Below are 21,110 nucleotides of genomic sequence, written 5' to 3'. Positions count from 1 at the left end.
TATACCCACAAGTTCTTCATTTAAAGATTCAATAAGATCAAAACTGAAAATATTAAAAAGAAAAACTTCTGTCTATACTAAATGCATATACTCCCCCAACTCCGTCAAACACTATGACACCTAGTCACACATTTTTTAAAACATTTTAAACCTTTATTTTAAGCCTTAAATTTATATTTATAAATAGCAATTTAATATTACATAACTTATAAAAATGATAACACTTTTATCCATTTATTGAACACATTTCCATTTTTTTTTGCAGGGGGGAGGGAGGGCTCAAGGTAGGGTCTCACTCTAGCCTAGGCTGACCTAGAATTCACTATGTAGTCTCAGGGTGGCCTTGAACTCACAGTGTGCAAACAGAGACAGAGAGAATGGGCACACAAGGGCATCTAGCCACTGCAAACGAACTCCAGATGCATGTGCCATATTGTGTATCTGCTTTTACATGGAAACTGGGTATTCAAAATCAGTTCATTAGGCTTTGTAGACAAGGGACTTTTTAACCACTGCACCATCTCTCCAGTCCATAAAGTTGCATCTTTTTTTTTTTTTTTTTTAAGAAAGTGAATGTATAGAACTCTTCAGGGGCAGTATCAAAGTAAGTTTGAAAAAACTAGAAGTTACAGCCAGGCGTGGTGGCACACACCTTTAATCCCAGCACTTGAGAGGCAAAGGTAGGAGGTGAGTTCATAGCCACCCTGAGGCTGCATAGTGAATTTCAGGTCTGCCTGGGCTAGAGAGAGACCCTACCTCAAAAAATAAAAAAAAAAATAAAAAAAAAAGAAGCCATTGCAAAAATAAATGAAAAAAAATTAGGAGTTTTCCTAATATATTTCTCATTTATACACACACGTATACATGGTTTGTATTAGAGCAGCCAATTAAATAACATACCTTTATTTCATGTGTTTCCATTAGCTTTTGACACTAAGTCTGTGAAAATGAGCTTACATTCTCTGTTGCATACTTAAGATTTAAGATTGGTTTTATTGCTTTTATAATAATACACTAAAGTATTTTCAAGCAGATAATCAGACTAAAATATAGAACTACCTATGTTTTTGTGCCAGTACCATGTTTTATTACTATGGTTCTGTACTATAATTTGAAATAAGGCATCCTTGGTACTGTGTGTTTCCATATGAATTCAAGGATTGTGTTTACTAGTACTGTGAGGAATATTACTGAATTATTTTTAAGAAAGTGAATGTATAGAATATTACTGAATTATTATTTTTTTTTCAAGTTAAGATGTCACTCTAGCCTAGGCTGACCTGGAACTCACTATGGAGTCTCAGGGTGGCCTCGATCTCAAGGCGATCCTCCTACCTCTGCCTCCCGAGTGCTGAGATTAAAGGCATGCGCCACCATGCCCGGCTTGTCATTTTTGATGAGGACTGCATTCAATGCACAGATTGCTTTTGGTACCACATCAATTCTCCTGATCCATGAGCATGAGAGGTGTGTTTCATCTTCTTCACTTTCTTCAGTGCTTATAGTTTTCACGGTAGAGGTCTTCTAACTCCTTGGTTAGGTTTCTTTCTAGGTCTTTTATTTATTTTGAGGCTATTGTATGTAACAGGGTGGTTTTCCTGATTACTTTTTCAGCATGCTCATTATTGGCATATAGAAAATCTACTGGTTTTTACGTGTTAATTTTGTGTCCTGCTACTTTGCTGAAAATGTTTATGTTTGAAAGCTTTCTAGGAGAGTTATGACCAGATTTCAACGTTTCACTTATTAGCAGTTGTACAAATGGATTCTAACCTTACATCTATCCAACTTATTTCAGTGGATGCAAAACACCAACATAATTCTACTTCATTATGCCTTCTAATGTCATGTGTGAGCATTTATAGGCTAAGTTTCATACATTATAAGTTCATTTTGTTGTACAATAAACTCATTTGCATTGATTAAAAAATTATTTTTCTATTATCATCATTCTTCAGTGTTTGGATGTGTGTGTATGGGCATGTGTGTGGAGGTCAGAGGACAACCGTGGGTGTTTCTCTTTTTTCACCCTTAAAAAAATTACTTATGCTGGGCATGGTGGTGCATGCCTTTAATCCCAGCACTCAGAAGGCGCAGGTAGGAGGATCACCATGAGTTTGAGGCACCCTGAGACTCGATAGTGAATTACAGGTCAGCCTGGGCTAGAGAGAGACCCTACCTTGAAAAACAAAAAACAAACAAACAAAAATTATTTATTTGACAGAGAGAGAGAATGAATATGGGTATGCCAGGGCCTCTAGCCACTACAAACGAACTCCAGATGCATGTAGCACTTTATGCATCTGGCTAACATGGGTCCTGGGGAATTGAACCTGGATCCTTCGGCTTTGCAGGCAAATGCCTTTAACCACTAAATCTTCCCTCCAGCCCTCTTTTCACCCTCTTGATACAGGGACTCTTTTGTTGCTGCTGCTTGTAACTTCACATAGATAACTGAGGAAGACTGAACTTGGGATGGCAGCTTTGTAAGCAGTTCCTTTAACAGCTGAGCCATCTCCCCATTACCCTGCACTGATATTTATATTTGCTCGTATATCAAGTTATAAGTTGCCTATTAACTTTATTTCATAATATTGAACAGGTATTAGAAGATACTTGTTTTAAGAAGTAACTACTGAGAGTGATGTTTGTAATGTGTGTGTGGGAGGTAGCTTCAAGACCTAACCCCTCAGCACACAGAAAAACAAACAAACAAATAAGAGCAAAAACTGGGCCAACTTTGAAAACAGCCAAAGGTTTACAACAACCTACTGAAAGCTAAATCAAGAAAAATGGCAACTTGAAAATAGTGGAACTCACCTAATTGCAGCAGAATTCGTTCTTTTCAAGTGCCTGTACACCATTCTCCAGGATAGAATGTATACTGGGCCACAAAATAAGTGTCTAACAATTTTAATGGACTGAAGTTATCAAGGTATTTGAATAAACCACAACAAAAGTAAAACTAGAAGTATGAAATGGTTACCAGAGAAAAAGAGTTTGGTAGGTGTGGTAGTTTAAATATATATTCCTCCACAGACTCTGGTGTTTTATTAAAATTGAGTTTGCAGCCAGGCATGATGGCACATGTCTTTAATCCCAGCACGTGGGAATCAGAGGTAGGCGGATCACTGTGAATCTGAGGCCAGCCTGGAACTACATAGTGAATTCCAGATCAGCTTGAGCTAGAGCCAGACCCTACATGGAAAAAACAAAATAATAATAATAGAGTTTGCAGCTTCATCCTCTTAACAGGCAGACTCCTGCTACAGGGAGTGGGTTGCAGGGGACAGGTCTGAACTACAGCTTAGGGGTGTGCAGAGAGGTTTTGGGCTCTGGCCTTGCTTGCTTGTGGTGCTGCTGCTGGTCTCTCTCCACTTGCATTTATGAACGAGAGCCGGCTTCTTTCACCATCTGATGGAAGTTTCCCTGAATCTGCAAGCTGGAAATAAACCCTTTCCTCCTATAAACCATGCCTGGTTTAAATGCTCATCTCAGCAACATGAAGCTGACTCCAACAGTGGGATTTCTCTTTCTTTCTCCCTCCCGCCCTCCCTCCCTCCCTTCCTCCCTTTCTTTTTTGAGGTTGGGCTTTGCTCTAGCCCAGGCTGACCTGGAATTCAGCAGGGTGGCTTCGAACTCATGGAAATTCTCCTACTTCTGCCTCCCGAGTGCTGGGATTAATGGCGTGTGATACCATGCCCAGCTCAACAGTGGGATTTCTATCTATCTATCTTTCTTTTTTTTTGTTTCTTTTTGTTTTTCGAGGTAGGGTCTCACTCTAGCTCAGGCTGACCTGGAATTCACTACGGAGTCTCAGGGTGGCTTTGAACTCACGGCGATCCTCCTACCTTTGCCTCCCAAGTGCTGGGATTAAAGGTGTGTGCCACCACGCCCGACTTTCAGTGAGATTTCTTAAAAAGTTAAAATAGAATTATAATGATCCAGCAACCCTATTTCTAGTTATATCAATAGGATTAAAATGAGGTTAAAAAAAATCCTTATACAAATGTTAACAGGGTGAAACAATATCTGTTAGTGAAAAGATGTATAAGCAAAATGTGACACATACATAATAGAATACTATTCAGCAGTAAGATGGTGTATACCTTTATATACTAAAATACGGATGCCCTTTGAAAACATGCCAAGTAAAAGACATATTTAAAATACCACCACTGTATGATTGCATTGTTATAAAACACCCAGAGTAGACAAACGCACAGGAGCAGACGGGTGACTCATGATCTCTGGGAGGGAACATGAGAGGTGACTTCTTAATGGATATTCCTCTTTCCTCCCTCCCTCCTTCCTTCCTCTTTCTTTCTTTCTAGTAATGAACTTACTCAAACATTCCAGGGGTAATAGTTATCAATCAGTATGAACTTACTGACACAAATGTACACATGTACAGATGGTTAGTTTTATACTGTATGAATCTCACTTCAGTTCTCTGACATAATAAGCACATACTAAAAAGTACTCATTTAGCCAAGTGCAGTGGCACATACTTGTATTTTTTTTCTAGCTACCTGGAACTGAGACAGGAGGATGGTTCATACCAGGAGTTTAAGGCCAACATGGGCTACGAAGGTCCTAACTCAAGGGAAAAAAAAGGATTATTGATCTTGCTTACAGTTGAAAACTGGACTTTTTGATGTATATTATAGATAAAGTTTCCATTGTGTCCTAATTTATCAAAAATGACTAATCTTTCAAAACAAAAAGTATTACTGAGATGGAAAAACTCAAAAATACTAGTCCAGAGCTGCAAATTTAGGATTTAGAATTATAATCTTAAATCTGTAATTTTATTTTTTAAATATTTGTATTTATTTGCAAATAGAGAAAAAAAGAGATGGACAGGGAGAGATAGTGGTTGAGCCAGGGCCCCCAGCCATTGCAAGTAAACTCCAGAAGCATGTGCCACTTTGTGCCTCTGGCTTTATATGGGTAGTGGGGAAGTGAACCTTGGGGTGTTTGTTTAGCTTTGCAGGCAAACACCTTAACTGCTGAGCCATATCTTTCTAGTTCCCTTAAATTTGTAAGTTTAAATACTTTTGTTGGGGCCAGAGAAATGGCTTAGTGCCTAAGGCACACTAGCCTGCAAAGACTAAGTACCTATATTCAACTCCCCAGAACCCATGTAAGCCTGATGCACATGGTGGTGCATGCATCTGGAGTTTGCAGTGGCAGAAGGTCCTGGTGTACCCATTCTTTCTTTCTCTCTCTATAAAAATAAAATATTTTAAGCAGTGTTGTGGCGCATGCCTTTGATCCCAGCTCTCAGGAGGCAGTGGTAGGAGAATCGCCGCGAGTTCAAGGCCACCCTGAGACTACATAGTGAATTCCAGCTCAGTCTGGACTAGAGTGAAACCCTACCTTGAAAAGCAAAATTAAATAAACAAAAGTTCTGTTAATAATGAAAAAAGAATAAAAACAATGAGCTGAGAAATTCTTGGATTTGAGAACATTAAATGTATTAAGGATTTGGGGCTAGAGATGGCTTAGTGGTTAGGTTCCTTGCCTGTGAATCCTACGGACCCATGTTCCACTCTTCAGATTCCACATAAGCCAGATACACAAGGTGATGCAAGCGCGCAGGGCTGCACATGTGCACAAGGTGGAACACGTGTCTGAGTTCGATTATAGTAACTGTAGGCCCTGGGGTGCCCCCCCCCCCGCCTCTGTTGCATAAAAAAGAGAAAGGCCAGGGTTGTAGAGATGGTTTAGTGGCCAAGGCATATGCCTGTAAAGCCAAAGGACTTTGGTTTGATTGTCCAGGACCCACCTAAGCCAGATGCACAAGGTGGAACGTGCACCTATTTTTTTTCTCTTTCTCTCTCAAACGAAAAAATATTTTTTTTTTTTAAAAGGCCAGTCTGTTGGGTTTTCCTCAAAGAAAGAAAAATCAAGGATTTTAACTTTTTACTTAGTAAAGGAAGAGATATTCAAAATTAACAGAGGAATGTCAATTAAGAAAAAAACCCAGTATCTACAAATCTGTAAGTAATTAGTGGATAAAATATTTAACTACCCCTGCTAAGAAATAAGAAATTAAGATTTGTATTGCAAATGGGAAAGATTTACAGAAAAGCATAGTTATACAACCAATAGGCATGTGAAGAATTTCTCAGTCTCACCAGGAAATACAGAAATGCAAATTAAAAGAAGGCATTTTAAGAACACTTTATAAACATTAGATTGCTAAAAAGATGTAAGTTATTCCATATCAAGTGTAGCATGCAGAGATTACAGACGTATCTCTATGACTCCAGTCCCTAGCTGGAATACCAACCATGTTACTTATGTGAATTGATTTTACAAATTCCATATTCAAATAGCCTCAAGACTCAGGTTTATCTGGGTATACCTGGCCTGATATAAGCCCTTAAAACTACAGTTTTCAATGGGCATGGTGGCACATCCCTTTAATGCCAGCATTTAGGAGGAGGCAGAGGTGGGAGGATCATTGTGAGTTCAAGGCTACTCAGTGAATTCCAGGTCAGCCTGGGCTTGAGTGAGACATCTATCTTAAAAAAAAAAAAAAAAAAAAAAAAAAAGCAGTTTTTATTGCTGGTTGTGTGAGTCAGAGATTTCAAGACAAGACAGATGTGACAGGATGCTGCTGCTTCCAGGGGAAGAGGCACACATGAACGAGAAGGTCCCGAGAGCAGTCTCCAGTTGCTGAGGAGCTGAGCTGCTGAGCTGGTCAATGGCCGCAGGAAAACAGAGGCAGTACAAGTGCAAAGAAGTGAATTGCGCTGGTAGAAGGTGAGACTGGAGGACAGACTCTTGATGAAAACACAGCCAGCTGCTACCGTGATGTCAGTCTTGTAAAGGAGAGCCCAGCGGTGCCATTCTGAACTTCTGACTTACGGAACTGTAAGCCCAATAATGTACAGTTTTAAGCCACTAAATTTGTTAAATTTTTTTTTTTAAAGCAATGGAATAGAACTGCACAGGAAATGTGAAACTGTAGAAAATCTCGATAAGTATACTGCTAGTCTACATACCTTAATGAAATGAAGAAAATTGGAAAATTATAAATTTAGTGAAATTATTCAAAGACTGGGAATGCAGTTCACATGGCCTAGTCAGGTAACGCAAGTCCTTGGATTTGATCCTCAGCACTTCAACAAACACAAACCAAAACCTAAAAAAGTCTATGATACGCACTGTGGGGAAATTTTCACATAGATCCATTAGGGGACATGTGTAAGACTAATGCAGGATGGGCAAATAAAATGTAGCTGACATGTAGCACTGAATATCTTGTAGCAATCAAATGCAACAAATGAATCCACCTGTCAACACTGATAATACTTTCAAAATAAGTTTTAGGTGGAACAAAGAAAGAAAGAAAGTGCGTAAGACATCACCACTGTAAATTAAAACACAATGTAAGTCAACGTTCCACAATTTATTTCCAGTTGACACAATTATACCCAGCTGCTCTAGCACTACTTAATAAAAACCAATCTGTGCTTCCTGATTTAATGCTTTTATTTCCATAGGAATTTAAGACTATCTCTGGCCTTTAATTCCATCTCATAAACTTGTGTTCAGCTACCACACTATCTTTATTTTTGGGTTTTTTTTTTTACCTTGTTTTAATGTTTAGTTATTGAAGAATTTTTGATCACTGTACTTCTTAGGATGGGGATTTTTCCATGCTCTTCCCATTGAAAACCAAGTCTGTTTACCACCTCAATTATAGCTACTCTTTCATATTTGCAACCCCATTTCATGTTTCAATTGAACAGATATTTATGGAGTGTGCTAAATGCAGGTTACATTAGTAAGAGAGACAGGGTCCTGAAGGAGATTTATTTTTATTTTGTAGGTTAATGGTGTCACGCAAGATACCCTTAATACGACTCTTTGAACAAGATTTTGTGTGGGTGAGTGGTATGCATGCTCACGTAAGTATGTATGCATGTGGATGATGAGTATGTGTGGAGAAGAGAGGTCAATGGTGAGTGTCTTCTACCACCTTATTTTTTGAGAAAGAGCCTATTACCCAACCTGGAGCTCACCAATTTGGCTAGAGAGAATGCTCCAAAGACCCTGTTTCTGCTTCATCAAGGCTGGATTACAGGTGTGATCCCACTAAACTGGAAATTTAATTGGGTGCTGGGAATTCAAATTCAGGTCCTCATGGTTGCATGACAAGCACTTTACTAACTGAGCCATCTGCTCAGCCCCTCAACACAATTTCTAGAAGGTTGTTAATTGGTCTGTTAGCTCAGAGGATCTTACAGAGATTATACTAAGTTCTTGCTCATTTAAATATACCAAAGAGGGCCAGGTGTGGTGGTGCACACCTTTAATCCCAGCACTCAGGAGGCACAGATAGGAGGATTGCTGTGAGTTCAAGGCCACCCTGAGACAACATAGTGAATTCCAGGTCAGCCTGAGCTAGAGTGAAACCCTACCTCAAAAAAAAAAAAAGAAAAAGAAAAAGAATCCTGGATGACATATTCCTAAAAACATTAACTGTTGCTTCTTTATTGTCTGAGGGTGGAGATGCAAGAACCATGTGATGCACAGAAAATACTCACAAGCAGGATGCTGGCCAAGCACACTGAAAAGCCTGTCAATACCACAGCATACTTAATAGAATGGCTAAAATCCAGAACACAGTGCCAAATGCTGGGGAGGATGTGAAACAGGAGAAACTCTCGCGTACTGTTGGTGGGAATGCAAAATGGTACAGTGACTTTGCAAGATACTTAGCAACTTCTTAAAACAAACATACTCTTACCATATAAATCACTACTTGTGCTCCTTCATATTTTAGTAGTTGAAAACTTATTTGCATGCTTTTAATAAAACTGTAGATGGATGTTCATAGCAGCATTACATAATTGCCAAGGCTTGGAAGCAACCAGGCTATTGTTCCATAGGTGAATAAACAACTGTAGTACATACATTGAGACTAGAATATTATTCAATACTCAAAAGAAATGAGCTCTATCAAGCCAAGAAGAGACCAGGAGGACCTTTGAATGTGAAGTACCGAGTAAAATAAGCCAATCTAAAAAGGTTTCATATTGTCTCATTTCAACTATAGTCATGATCCTCGTAACTACATTTTGGTTAACAAAGGACTGAGTGTACAAAGGTAGTTCATGAGATTACAATGGGCCAGATCATGCCTATGGAGATCAAGCTAATTTGCAGATCTTTGCAGAGGCTAATCCTGGGGCCATGGAGGACTATCAACCTTAGGTAGAAGTTCTTTAAGACAGGATACTTCTCCAAAGATTGATAAACATAACTCTTGATCTGTCTGATGCTCAGACTCCCCATAGCTTTGACTGCCTGAAACCAAATAAAAAGCTGCAGAACAGCCAGTTCCGGGAGCACTAGAGTGAATTCCCTTGACCCTCCATTCAATCATATTTTGGCTGGTGTGTTCACTGAGCATTTATCTAAACACTGCTGGATGGCTGGATGGTGTACACACATTGCCTATAATTCCAGCACTTGGGGGTAAGGCAGGAGGAACAGGAGTGTGAGACTAGTCTCAGCTACAAAGTGAGTTTGGGGACAACCTACTTGCTCTTTAAAAAAGCCTGTCTTTTTTTTTTTTTTTTTTTTTTTTTAATGCTCAACCATGTTTATTGCCACTCAATTCACAACAGCTGGGAAATGGAACCAGCCTAAATGTCCCTCAACTGATGAGTGAATAATGAAGATATGGCACATCTACACAATGGAGTTCTACTCAGTGGTAAAGAAAAATGAAGTTATGAAATGAAGGAAAATGGATGGATCTGGAAAGGATTATACTACGTGAGGTAACTCAGGCCCAGAAAGCCAAGTGTCGCATGTTCTCTCTTATATGTGGATCCTAGCTACAGATGATTGGACTTCTGTGTGAGTAGGAAGAAAACTCAGTAGCAAAGGCCAGTAAGCTAGAAAAGAGATATAAAGGGAAGAGAAAGGAAGGGAGGTGGTACTTAATAGGATAGTATTGTATATATGTAAGTAGAAGAATAGATTAATGGGCGTGTAAAGGCCCAAGTACGGTCAGGGGGAGAGACTGAATAAAGGAAAGGTGGAGGGAGGACTAATCAAAATCCAAGAGGAAATAAATAAATCATATGGAAACCTACTTTTTGGACAAAGGAACACTCAGGAGCCATAGATTGTTCCTAGAAATTTTTCAGTGCCAGGGATGGGATACCTTCCAGTGAGTTGTTGGCCAGGGAGGTCCCTGATGCTCTCAAAATATTACAGGCCATTGCTGAGGCCCTTGGTTTCCCACCAGGGATAGTAAGACCCTATTGCTGAAGACTCCACATACTTGGGCTGCAAGACCACTGAAAAATCCTGCTGGAACTGAGCTGATAACCTCCTCCATGTAGACCAGCTGACAGAAAGCTGGAAGAAACCATTCTGCATGCAGTTAAATGGGAGAGAGAGAAATCACCAGTGAAGATACTCAACAGTGGACACTGTAAACCTTATATTTGGCCAGCCAGGCCAACTGAGCAATAGTGGCATGTCTGTCATGGTGGAAACCAACTGCCCTCTAACTGGACTGGAGGCCCACTCCATGGGAAGGAATACATCCCTGATACTGAAAACTTACAACATGGGTAGTCATGAACCCTAGGGGTATAAGGTCTGCTGCTGTCTGGCTAAATGTATATACTGTACTCATCAAACTGTCCAGTAAGCACTTCTCTTAATGTTCAAACCTATATATTAATGCTACTCTCACTTTTGGTAGAGAACCTTCTCTTTTTAGATGGCAGTGACCTTGGTTATGACTCAGAAGGCATCATGGTGCTGGGAAGAAGTGACAGGAATGCTCAGCACTGCAATATTGCTATCACACCTTCCAAGGCTCAGGGTCCATTGTGGAAGAGGTGGAGGAAAGATGTAAGAGCCAAAGGAAAGGTAGGACTCCTTATAATGTGTTCCTCCAGACACAAAATGGCCTGAATATCTATGACCTCACAGTGCCTGACACTACCTACTCAAGACCATCATAACAGGAGGAAAAGATCTTGACATCAAAATAAAATAGAGAATGATTGAGAGGGGATGGAGAATGGAGTTTCAAAGGGGAAAGTGGGGGGAGGAAGGGAGGAAATTACCATGGGATATTGTTCATAATTATGGACATTGTTAATAAAAAGTATTTTAAAAAGGGCAGGGGAGATTCTGAAAAGTTAGTATCTTCCAGTGAATGCATAGCTGTAGAGATAAGATAAAAGTAAACTGTAGGACTGGAGAGATGGCTTACAGGCTACAGCACTTGCTGTGAAGCTTAAGGATCCATATTCAACTCCCCAGGTCCCATGTAAACCAGATACACAAAGTGAGGCATGTACAAGGTTGTGTATGTGCACAAGGTGGCACACATATCTGGAGTTTGATTGTAGTGTGAAGAGGCCCAGGTGTGCCAATTCTCTCTCTCTCATTAAAAAAAAAAAGAAAAAGGAAACTGTAGAAGAATCCCCAAGAAAATTCATAGGGAAAGATTTATTAAAAACTTTTGCAGACCTCAATAACCTCTTCTTAAATTTGAAAACACAGACCCCCAACAATAAACGGCCTTCATTAATGAAGGGGAATATTCATGGTGCATTATCTTCTTACACGTAAATCTTTGATTAAAAAAAAAAAATCCTAGGCTGGGGATGTGGCAGGGGGTTTCATGCCTAGTACTGCATAAACCAGACATGGAGGCAGGAAGTTCAAGGCCATCCTCAGCTATCCAGTAAGTTTCAGGCCAGCCTGAGCTACATGAGAATAGTTTTTTTTTTAAGTGTTTAAAAATGAATATATAACTCACAAAACAAAACAAGGAGAAACCAAATAAACCACCACGGGCATATCTGAGAAAAGAGTAATCCTGCTCAAGAGGAGCCTTAGACAGGCAGAAGCACTGTCACCAGAGCAGAAGTGGCTACATGGTGTTCCCTGTGAACAAGGCAAGATGTGGAGATGGAGGCTGATGACGTTGGTGATGTGTGTACATTAGGAGCAGATGCACACATGGAGACCAGAGGAGAGCACTGTGCATCTGCTTGTGAAGGAGGACAGGAGAAAATTACCTTTCTTTAAGGCAGTTTTAGAGAGGCTGAGGCCCAAAGAGAACCAGGAGACACCACCTCACATGCCATCTCTCCCTGACGTAAGAATAGAACTCTTGGAAGAAAACAGAACTTGGGTAACAGTAACAAGCAAGCAGAGATGAGAGGATGAGAATGCATTTGGTGTTTTATGGGCTAGGAAGACTATTCTCTTTGTTTTGTTTTGTTTTGTTTTATTGGTTTTTCGAGGTAGGGTCTCACTCTGGTCCAGGCTGACCTGGAATTAACTCTGTAGTCTCAGGGTGGCCTTGAACTCACGGCGATCCTCCTACCTCTCCCTCCGGAGTGCTGGGATTAAAGGTGTGCGCCACCACGCCCGGCTTGAAGACCATTCTCTTTATAAACAACTCCTAGAATGTGTGAAGAAAGGTTGTGATGTAATGCATTTAAAAATTCTTCTCTCCATAGAGAACAGATAATATGAGGACAAGAGTGTTAATTAAGAGAAATGGAGAGATTGGGGACTTACAAGGAAGGTTAGCCAATAAAATTTACTGAAAAATTAGATGTGGGCGAGGGTCAGACAAGCAGAGAAATTAAGCCTTGACTTCTAGGTCTTTTATTCTTAAGCAAACAAACAGCAACACTTTGTATGAAGGAAAGACTTTAAAAGGAAGAAGCGTTGGAGAGAAGAAACCAAGAGCTTTACTTAATACACGTTATTTTTATGCATAATGGGCAGCACAGGAAAATGCCAAATTGGCAGCCACTTCTACACATCGGGAGCCCAGAAAGGAAAGCAGGCACTGGCCAGAGGGCTGGGGCTATCAGGATGCAGATGTCCACAAAGCCTTGAAACTGGACAGAACCACCAGAGGACATATAGATTAATGCTTCTCTTCATAATGATTTTTCCTAGAAAAAAAAAAAAACTAGCAATTATGATCATACCTCCCTACAGTTAGCAATTTACAGGCACATTTAGTGGGCAGGAGTTAAATGTCTTGCATTAAGTTTAAAATCTTGTACAAGGAAGACTTTTCCCATAATCTCCCAGGTTTCTGTGAGACGGTTTCACATAGTGATCAAGGTAGGAACCAAACAATGTAGATTTAAGCCACCTGACAAGCAGTCCCTTCTTTTGTCTACCTTGAGAATTGGTATGATTTTATGGGATTAGGAAAAGGTTAGTTGAGTCACAGATCAGGATGGGAGACTTTAAACTCATCCACTATGTTGGTTTCAAAATGTTTTTGCCCAAGTCTTATATAAGAAAGGGAAAACCAAAAAATCTTAAATGTGTATAGCCCAGTGAGGTCTGTATCAAAGGGGCCTATAAAATCCTCTGCTTCTTTGACAATTTCCAGGAAAATATTAAACAAATATTTTGAATTGCCTTGCAGTTATCTGTTCTCACAGCAGAACAAATATAGGCCAAGTAGTTTCACGATCTCAAGGCAATGTGTAGTAAGGACAGAACAGCAGGGAGCCGGATGCTGAAAAGAACAATTAACAATAGGGGCTGGAGAGATGGCTTAGCGGTTAAGCGCTTGCCTGTGAAGCCTAAGGACCCCGGTTCGAGGCTCGATTCCCCAGGACCCACGTTAGTCAGATGCACAAGGGGGCGCACGCATCTGGAGTTCATTCGCAGTGGCTGGAGGCCCTGGTGCACCCATTCTCTCTCTCTCTATCACTCTCAAATAAATAAATAGAAATCTTAAAGAAAAAGAATAATCAACAATAGAAAGTTGGCTCCCTCCATAGTCACCAGGTACTCGCCCTACTTTCTCGCATCAGTCTTGTTCCCTCCTTTGTTCCCCACTCTCACCTTTCCCCATTCTACTTACTCATAATCCCAAAGCGGGAAAGTTAAGACTAGAGTCATAAATGTGAAGCACGTCAGAGAAGCCTAAAAGGTCTAAAATCAAAACAGCAGGCTATGGCCCTGTTTATTCCCATCTGCAATTTCCTTTCGGAATGGAAGGAAAAGAGAATGTTCCCTGTTTGTGTGCTCCATATGACCCGTGAGCATCTCATTTTCTTTATTCCAATGAAGGGCTTACAAGGAGGCTAACTCTTTCATAACACAAATAGTAAAGAATCAAAGAATCTTAATGTTAGATGAGACTTTCATTCAATTCCCTTTGTAAAAGAAGATGCCAACACGTGGGATGGTAAGCATTAAACTCTAAACAAATGATTCACAACTAGTTTGTGGCAAGATCAGTACCAGAATTCAGGTTCCTCAGATTCCAGTACCATCATCTTTCTAATATTTCAAGTTGTTCCCATACTGTTTATTTTCGCATAGTGTTGAAATGAAGCAACAATATTCACAATACTGTAAAGAAATCCTTCCAAAGGAAAGAATTCTGATGAAATCTACTTGATGGTCTTATGATGCTGGTCAAGCTGCTAAAATTGCTAAAGAACCTGCTGACAGCACTCACACATACTTATTAAGGCCAAGAGGAGGAGGCTCGGAGTTTCGAGATTTCTCCTGTTACTCACAAGGCACGCATGTAGGCTTTTCATTCATCTATCAGTTCCCAGTAAGTTCACTTTGAATGTCTGTACTTTTCAACTGTTATGTTATGTTATGGTGTACAGTGAACTTTCAGAAGAAAAATTATCTTTCTAAGATTCTAGAACATCCATTCTCAGCCCTAGAAAGCTATCGTATTAGCAGCTGTGACCCACAAGAAGGCAAGTTGTTAGCTCAGACTATTTGTAAACTGTCTGCTTTCCTGCTGACTAGTCTGAGAAAGAGATAAACAAGAAAGGGGCCCAGAACCTTTAATTAATTTATTTATTTGACAGAGCTCAAAGAGGGAGAGAGCGAGAAAGAGAGAAAGAATGGGTGCACCAGGGCCTCTAGCCACTGCAAACAAACTCCAGACGCATGTGCCCCCTTGTGCATCTAGCTAACGTGGGTCCTGGGGAATAGAACCTAGGTCCTGTGGCTTTGCAGGTAAATGCCTTAACTGCAAAGCCATCCCTTCAGCACACCCTCCCCCACCCTTTTCTGATTTTCCTATTCTTTTTTCTTTTTTTTTTGAGGTAGGGTCTCACTGTGGCCCAGGCTGACCTGGAATTCACTATGTAGTCTAAGGGTGGCCTCGAACTCATGGCAATCCTCCTACCTCTGCCTCCCAAGTGCTGGGATTAAAGGCCTGCATCACCACACCTGGCTCTTGTTTTCCTATTCTTAAATAAACTGTACTTAGGGGTTACTTTTGTGCTTTTGATGTTTCCTGATTTGTAGTGACTTGTCTTTTTCTTCTGTCATTTTTGGGGACATGGTCTCATTCAGCCCCAGGCTGTCCTGGAACCAATTACAGACCAGAAATCTCAATCTCCCAGTTGGCAGGGTTAAGGGTGTGGGATAACACACACCCTCAGTGACTTTTGACTTTGTTATGTTATCTGTTTATTTTAATCCCCACTCTTGCATATAAACTCCCTACTGGTTTTGATTGTGTATGTTTACCACTCAGTTGAAGTTTAGAATCTGCCTACATTTTGCATACCTATCCTACTAGAATACTTCCATAGCAGGCAAACGCAACACCTAGGATCACTTCTGCTGTTAATCTGGGAGCAATATAAGAGCTGCACCTGACACCTTAAGTTCCTACTCTGGAGATATGTAACATCAGACTTAGACTTCTAAGAATACTACAGATGATGAGAAAACCCAAGCATCAAATTAACTCAAGATGCAAAAATCTCTACATTATAATACAATAAACACAAAATAATAAAGAAAATATACTTCCATCAAAAATTATAAATCCATCTGAAATGACCTCCAGTGAAACTGGTTTAGACAAAGATTTCAAAAGAAAGATTATAACTATGTTCAAATAAATCAATCAAGAAAGAAACTCCTGAAGGAATCCCGAGAACACAGAAAATCAACTTAATGAAATAAGGAGGTCACTAAAAGACATTAGTAAAGAAATAGAAATAATGAAGAAATGCCAATCAGAAATACTAGAAATGCAGTAAGTCAAATATAAAACTCTGTAAAAGTTAAACCAGTAGACTAAATCAAGGAAAGGACAAAGTATCTAAACTAGAAAACAAAGTGGCAGAAGTAATACAGTCCAACAAAGATGAAGTAATAGACAGGTATGGATGGGAATTTCATGACATTTGGGACATTATGAAGAGATCAAATATAAGAATTCAGGGTATAGTAGAAGTATTCCATTCCACAGGCACAGTAGGTATTTTCAACAAAATCATGTAAGAAAATGTCACCCAAATAAGGAAAGAGATGCCAATGCACATACAGGAAGCCTTTAGAATGCCAACCTCCCCCCCCCAAAAAATCAGGAAAGATCCTCTCTCCTCGCCATATTATAATTAAAGTACTAAACACACAAACCAAAGAAAATATATTGAAAGCACTTAGAAACAAGTCACTTATAAAGGCAAGCCCATCAGGATCACGGCAGATTACTCAACACAAACTTTAAAAGCCAGAAGGACTTGGAATGCTATATTCCAAGTTCTGAAAGATAACAACTGGCAACCAAGATTACTTTATCCAGCAAAGCTATGCACCTAAATTGACATAAAAAAAAAAATAAGGACATTCCACAGCAAAAACAGGCTAAAGGAATATGTGACCATTAAACCAGCTCTATAGAAAATACCTGAAGGATGGATTATTCATGCCGAGAAAGCAAAGGATACACATAAGGACACAGGAAAAAATAAACCATACTCAAGTAACAGTTAATACAAGAGAGTAAAGGGAAAACAGGAAGCACCATAAAACAAGAACGGCAAGAATAAATATATACCTTTCAATAATACCTCTTACTCTTAATGGCCTCAGTGCCCCAACCAAAAGACACAGGCTTGCAGACTGGATTAAAAGGCAAGGTCCTTGTTTGTTGCCTCGAAGAAATTCACCTATCCATAAAAAACAGACACTATCTTAGGGTGAAAGAATGGAAAATGGTATTTCAAGCAGAAGGACCTAGAAAACAAACAGGTGTTATTATTCTAATATCTGACAGAACAGACTTCAACCCAACATTTGTTAGGGAAGATAAAGAAGGTTACTTTGTAGTGATTAAAGGGATAATCCAACAGGAGGACATTACAATTCTAAACATATATACAACTAACATGGGTGCCCAAATTTTACTGAACAAGTACTATTAGACTTAAGGTCACAGATAACACCAAGCACTTTGTAGCTGGTGACTTCAATATCCCACTCTCATCAATTGACAGATTACCCCCCCAAAAAAAATTAAACAGAGAAGCATCTGGGTTAAATGAGGTCATAGAACAAATGGATCTAACAAATATCTACAGAACATTCCATTCAAATGCTGCAGAATACACATTCTTTTCAGCAGCACATGGAACAGTCTCTAAAATAGACCATACATTAGGATACAAAGTAAATCTTAACAAATACAGGAAAATGGAAATAATTCCTTGTGCTCTATTTGATCACAACGGGATTAAGCTACAAATCAACAAGAACTATAGGGACACACAAAATCATGAAAACTAAATAGTACACTACTGAATAATGAAAGGGTCACTGAAGAAATTAAGAAGGAAATAAAACAATTCATAGAATCAAATGATAACGATAACACAACATACCAAAACCTTTGGGACACAATGAGGAAAATTTATAGCTTTAAGTATCTATATTAGGAAATAAGAAAGGTTGAAAATAAACAGCTTTATGTTACACCTTAAGGCCTTGGAAAAAGAACAAGGCAAATCAAAAATCAGTACAGTGGGATAGAAATAAATGAAATAGAAACAAACAACAACAAAAACAATAGAAAGAATCAACGAAACAAATAGTTGGTTCTTTGCAAGGATAAACATGATAAATCCTTAGTAAATCTGAGCAAAAACAGAGAAGACACACAAATTGATAAAATTAGAGATGAAAAAGGCACCATCACAAATAGCCAAAACAATTTAAGCAACAAAAATAAGGCTGGCTGGGGCTGGAGAGATGGCTTAGCGGTTAAGCACTTGCCTGTGAAGCCTAAGGACCCCGGTTCGAGGCTCGGTTCCCCAGGTCCCACGTTAGCCAGATGCACAAGGGGGCGCACACGTCTGGAGTTCGTTTGCAGAGGCTGGAAGCCCTGGCGCGCCCATTCTCTCTCTCTCTCTCTCTCTCTGTCTTTCTCTCTGTGTCTGTCGCTCTCAAATAAATAAATAAATAATTTAAAAAAAAGAAAAAAAAATAAGGCTGGTGTTATCACCATAGCTGATTTTAAGCTATATTGCAGAGGCATAGCAACAAAAACAGCATGGTCCTGGCTCAGAAACAGACACGTAGATCATTGGAACAGAATAGAGGACTCAGATGTAAATCCAGGCAGCTACAGCCATCTGATTTTTGATAAAAATGTCAAAAATATTCATTGGAGAAAAGACAGCCTCCTTAACAAATGATGCTGGGGAAACTGGATATCTATATGTAGAAGGATGAAAATAGATCCCTGCCTTTCTCCATGCACAAGAATTAAGTCCAAATGGATCAAAGACATTAGGAGCAGACCTGAAAGTCTGAAAGTGCTAGAAGAAAAGTAGGAGAAACCCTTCAAGATATTGGCATAGGTGATGACTTTCTGAATATAACTTCTGTTGCTCAGAAAATACAACTACTATTCAATCATTAGGACCTCATGAAATTAAGCTTCTGTACAGCAAAGGACACTATGAATAGAGAAAAGAGGCAATCTACAGAATGGGAGAAAATCTTTGTCAACTACACATCTGACAGACAATTAATAACCAGGATATACAAAGAACTCAAAGAACTACGTAATTAAGAAATCAAACAATCCAATTAAAAAATGAGCTGGGGAACAAAACAGAGAGTTCTCAAAAGATGAAATACAGATGGCCTATAAACATCTAAAAACATGTTCTACATCCTGAGCCATTAGGGAAATGCAAATTAAAACCACTTTGAGATTTCATCTCACTCCTGTTAGAATGGCTATCATCAAGAAAACAAATGACAGTAAATGCTAGTGAGGGTGTGGAAAAAGAGGAACCCTTCTAACACTGTTGGTGGGAATGTAAATTGGTATAGCCATTGTGGAAATCAGTGTGGGAAGTTCCTGACAGCTAAAAACAGATTTACCATATTACCAAGCTATACCACTCCTAGGCAGATATCCTAAGGACTCATCTCACTACTTTAGAGATGCTTGCACATCCATATTCATTGCTGCTCTGTTCATAACAGCTAGGAAATTAAGCCAGCCTAAATGTCCCTCAACAGATGAATTGATAATAAAGATGTGGTACGTTTACACAATGGAGTTCTACTCAGTGGTAAAGAAAAATGAAATTATGAAATTTGCAGGGAAACGGATAGATCTGGAAAAGGATTCTACTAAGCGAGGTAACCCAGACCCAGAAAGCCAAATGCTGAATGTTCTCTCTCATATGTGGATCCTAGCTACAAAAGTGTAGACTTTGTATGTGAGTCAGAATAAAAATCCGTAGCAGTGGTCAATAAGCTAGAAAGGGGACATAAGGGAGGGAGGACAGGGAGGACTTAGAGAGACAGTATTGTATATATGTTAGCAGATGAACAGTTCACTGGGGGGTGCAATGGCCTAAAAGAGCTCAAGGGAAGGGATTGAGTAAAGGAAGGATGGGAAAGGGGATAATCAAAATTTTGAGTTGTTATAAATAAGTCATATGGAAACATACTTTTCTGGATAAAGGCATATCCAGAAGCCATAGATTGTTACTAGAAGATATTCAGTACAAGGGATGGGATACCTTCCAGTGAATTGTTGGCCAGGGAGGTCCCTGATGCCCCCAAAACATTACAGGCCCTTGCTAAGGCTCTTTGTTTCCCACCAGAAAAAGATGGTAAGACCTTACTGCTGAAGACTCCACAGGCTTGGGTTGCAAGGTCACTGAGAAGTCCTGCTGGAACTGAACTGAAAACCTCCTCCATGTAGAACAGAAAGCTGGAAAAAGCTATACTGCATGCAGCACTATGGGAAAGAGAAGTCATCCACAGTGATAAACAACAATGGACACTGTAAGCCTTAAGTTGGGCCAGCCAGGCCAAATGACTGAATGGGTGTAATAGCAGCATGTCTGTTATGGGGGCAACCAACCACTCTCATGTTGGACTGGATGCCTGCTCCACAGGAGGAAATACATGCCTGAGATGGATATCCAAGTCAAAAGCCTACAATGGGAGGTCATGAGCCCTAGGGGTGTTAATGCCTGCTGTTGTCTGGCTAGATGCATATATTATACTCATCAAACTGCCCTGTAAGCACTTTTCTTAATGTTCATACCCATATATTAATGCTACTCTTACTTTGGTTAGAGAAGCTTCTCTTTTCAGACAGTGGTTACCTCTGAGATGACTCAAAAGGCACCATAGTGCTGAGAAGAAGGGACAAAGGAGTGCTCAGCACTGAAACATCTTTATCACAACGTCCAAGGCTCAGGGTCCATTGCAGAAGAGGTGGCAGAAAGAATGTAAGATTCAAAGGAAGGGTAGGACTAGTTACAATGCAATCTTCCAGACACATGAGGTGGTACACTTGTCTGCAGTTCAATTGCAGTAGCTGGAGGCCCTGACATACCAATTCTTTCTCTCATTTAAAAAAAAAAAAACTTTTAAAAAAAGAGAGACAAAATGTGAGAGGTAGGTGATATGATGGAGGGTGGATTTGTGAAAGGGGAAAGTAGGAGAGGGAATTATCATAACTTATTGACTATAATAATGGAAGTTGTCAATAAAAAAGAAAAAAATTGCATTATGCAAATTTGTTCCCAAGTTACATATCCCCCCAAGGACTTGACTACCACTAAGCATAGCAGAAACTCAATGCATGCTTACAAGGCAAAATTGCATAAAGCACTGTGAATTCTTCTATCAAATTTCTTTCCGTAAGTTCTAGTCTGCCTTCCCATACCATCACCAAATATAAAGACATTATTTCTGGGCTGGAGGGATGGCTTAGTGGCTAAGGCGTTTGCCCACAAAGCCAAAGGACCCAGGTTCGATTTCCC

General features: G+C 39.7%; 1 protein-coding gene across 1 annotated transcript in view; it reads right to left on the bottom strand.

The window, feature by feature from the left end:
- Positions 1-16,902, bottom strand: part of Nars2 (asparaginyl-tRNA synthetase 2, mitochondrial) — a 107,448-nt gene extending 90,546 nt beyond the window's left edge. Inside the window, exon 1 of the mRNA XM_045146528.1 lies at positions 16,871-16,902. The gene's annotated coding sequence lies outside the window, so the exon portion shown is untranslated. The remainder of the gene's footprint in view (positions 1-16,870) is intronic.
- Positions 16,903-21,110: the final 4,208 nt, after the last annotated feature.

Source organism: Jaculus jaculus, chromosome 3 (genome assembly GCF_020740685.1).
Source record: "Jaculus jaculus isolate mJacJac1 chromosome 3, mJacJac1.mat.Y.cur, whole genome shotgun sequence".
Taxonomy (NCBI): domain Eukaryota; kingdom Metazoa; phylum Chordata; class Mammalia; order Rodentia; family Dipodidae; genus Jaculus; species Jaculus jaculus.
This window is presented reverse-complemented; position numbering and strand designations above follow the sequence as displayed.